Below are 2,946 nucleotides of genomic sequence, written 5' to 3'. Positions count from 1 at the left end.
CGCGCCGCCGCCTTTAAGCAGCAAAATAAGGCTTCCCAGGTGCAGGTCCGGTGCAGATCTGGGTGGGGGGTTAAGCCTTCTCCTCTCCTCTCAGGGCCCCACTAAAGAGTTATAGTTCCAACGCCCCTAGTGTATTTGCGTCCCCCCCTTTTTTTTGACTATGACAGAAAACGTCTTGCCCCTCATGAAACTCGTGGCAAGTAGTGTTGAGTTTTTCTCATGATGTTGCTGAAAATTCCACTCATTGATCAAGAAACACCCCTCCACCCCGCGCCGCCGCCATGGGCTTCATGCAGGAGCACAATTCACTCTGCTTTTATGAGGTAGGTGTGTGTGTGTGTGTGTGTGTGTGTGTGTGTGTGTGTGTGTGTGTCCCGGTGTTAAACAGCTTTATCAAAGCACGGGGCAGAAACCGAACGCCTTAGACTATGAAATCTAAATTGCCATAGGCACTTTTCTGCCTGCCTATACCCAGATTTAAACCAGTGTCTTCTTAAAAGAATTTGGGTTTAATTCTCAGATGGATCGACCCACGCCCCTTCTTCGAATGAAAGGGTGGGAGCTCCCTGGGAGGCTCAGTTGTAGGGATGGTCCTTCGCTCTGAACCTGGGCTTTCTCGCGTCTTTGGAGCACTGAGAGAGCTGTTTGTTCCGGTTTCTAAAACAACACTTTGCACACACACCTGGACTTGGCAGGAACCAGGTCCGGCTCTTGCAGCTTGCAGAGGCCTCAGCTCTCTAAGACTTGCTACATTCTTGCTTCTTGCCTGTTCCTTCTCTTCCTTGTCTTGTTGTCAACGAGTCGAAGGCAAATCAGACCCCAGAGGGCCCAGTGTGTTTGTCAAATAATAAGCGATGAAAAGGGCAGGGAGGTGCCTCCCCCGCTTCCCGCCAGCCTTCTTCCTCGGCAGGCGCCGCGGCTTCAGCACCTGGAGGCGCCTGGCGAAAACTCCGCGGGTGATGGTGCCATCTTGAGGCCGGTTGTGGAACTACAACAGAAAAGGCGGCGGGGAGAAGGGAGGACAGCCAGACAGGGTTGGTTCTAATGAAGGTACTGACACCTTGTGGACGCCACGACGCTTTGCACTGCAAGAATAAAGCCTGCGAAACCTAGAAAAAAGTAAGCCAAGTGTGCCTGGCGCTTGGCTTACAAAAAGCCATTTTCCGAATGAAGGGACTCTGAGCTCGAGCGTGGCAAACATGGCTCTGGCCAGCCTTACCTTTCTCTCTTATTCCCTCTGCCTGGCTAAAAACCGTTAGATTACATTCCTAAAGCTAGCCCCGAGGGTCTATTCCCTTATTTGACCACTTCCTCCTCCTGAGGCTAACTACCATGACCCAGATATCAAAGTATTGAAGTACTGCAATCTGAAGTCCAGGCTGCTTTACCTAATTAACATGCCCAGTCAAAACATACCACAGCATCTTAGCTGGTTCTAACACAGACACACACACACACACACACACACCCTTCTTTTTCTCTTTTTTAGTTACACCTGCTAGGTCATTGGCTGCTGTTTCTCCCCCTGAACCAGAAGGCGGCCACTTTAACCTTTCTTCTCCATGCATTAAAGGATGTCTTTGTGAAAACAGGTGTTTGGGTGTGGTTTGTACCTAATCTGGGATCCAGGAGGCCCCCACTGGCAGAGCTCTCTTTCACTGAAGCTCTATGTTGATGCTGAGAGACAGAAACATCTTTGAGACTTCTGGAAGTTTCCAGAGAAGCAAGGAGGTTCTTCCCATGGCTGGCTACCCCTGTGGATTCACCCCACAGGGTTGTTGAACAAATTGGCCTCTACTTGCAGAGGTGTGTGGTGGGGGCAAGCTGGAAAGTTGAGCAGAGAGCTGACAGTTCAGATGTGTGATGAAAGGCCAGGTTTGGAGACTTGGACCAAGGTAGACGAGCTAGAAGCAGATTTTGTTCTCAGCTCTCTTTTCAGCATCCCCTGGGCCCAGGTGATGCCTTCAGTTTTAGGTACCAGATAGCAGAAGAGTCCCGGGTTCACAAAGGCTTCTTGAAAACTGACCTGTGGGTTAGACATGAGCAGAGGAATCCCCTTCCCTTGGTGACAGGGTCTTGCTATGTAGACCAGGCTGGCCTGCAACTCACAGAGATATGCTTGGTTTTGTTTTCTGAGTGCTGGATTAAACGTGCACACCACACCCTAGCATCAGAGCTGCTATTGATTGATTGATTGAGACAGCATTTCTGTGTCTGTGTGGCCCTGGTTGATCTGGAACTCTCTGTAGACTAGGCTGGTCTCAAACTTAGAGATCTGCTTGCCTCTGCCTCCTGAGCGCTGGGACTAAAGGTGTGCACCACCACCGCTTGGCCTCAGAGCTTTTTTTTTTTTTTAAGGATTTATTTATTTTACGTGTGTGAGTACACTATTGCCCAGAAGAGGGCATCAGATCCCATCACACATGGCTGTGAGCCACCATGTGTCTGCTGGGAATTGAACTCAGGACCTCTGGAAAAACCTTTCAGGATAAGTCTGGGTCCTTGATGGATCCTAAGTCATTTTAGTGAGAATTTTCCAAACGTTGCCTCAGTAAAGGAAAGGATGAGGATAGGAGTGCCAAAGGACATGACAGAACGCAGAGATGCCATGCCATGCTTGATGCTATGCAGCGGAAAGCTTAAAAAAGGGCTGGTCTGAGGGGATCGGAATCCAGAGTGGGCCCTGGACAGCCATCTTCCCCAGGTTAAGATTCCTGCGTGAGATAGGACTTGTGTTCAGGTAAGAACACGTCCTGCCTCTAGCAAGCACATGTCAAAATATTTAGGACTGATGTCACAGCCTCTGCAACTTTTCAAATATTTGAAAGGGATTGTGCCATGGAGCAGAGCAATTGCCAGGCACTCGGGCCCTGATTTCTATCCTAGCACTCGGAAGAAGACAGGGATAGAGGAAGGGAGGGAGGAAGGAGAGAAGGAAGGGGAGAG

Source organism: Mastomys coucha, unplaced genomic scaffold, assembly GCF_008632895.1.
Source record: "Mastomys coucha isolate ucsf_1 unplaced genomic scaffold, UCSF_Mcou_1 pScaffold22, whole genome shotgun sequence".
In the NCBI taxonomy this organism is placed as follows: domain Eukaryota; kingdom Metazoa; phylum Chordata; class Mammalia; order Rodentia; family Muridae; genus Mastomys; species Mastomys coucha.
Note: the sequence above shows the minus strand (reverse complement) of the source record.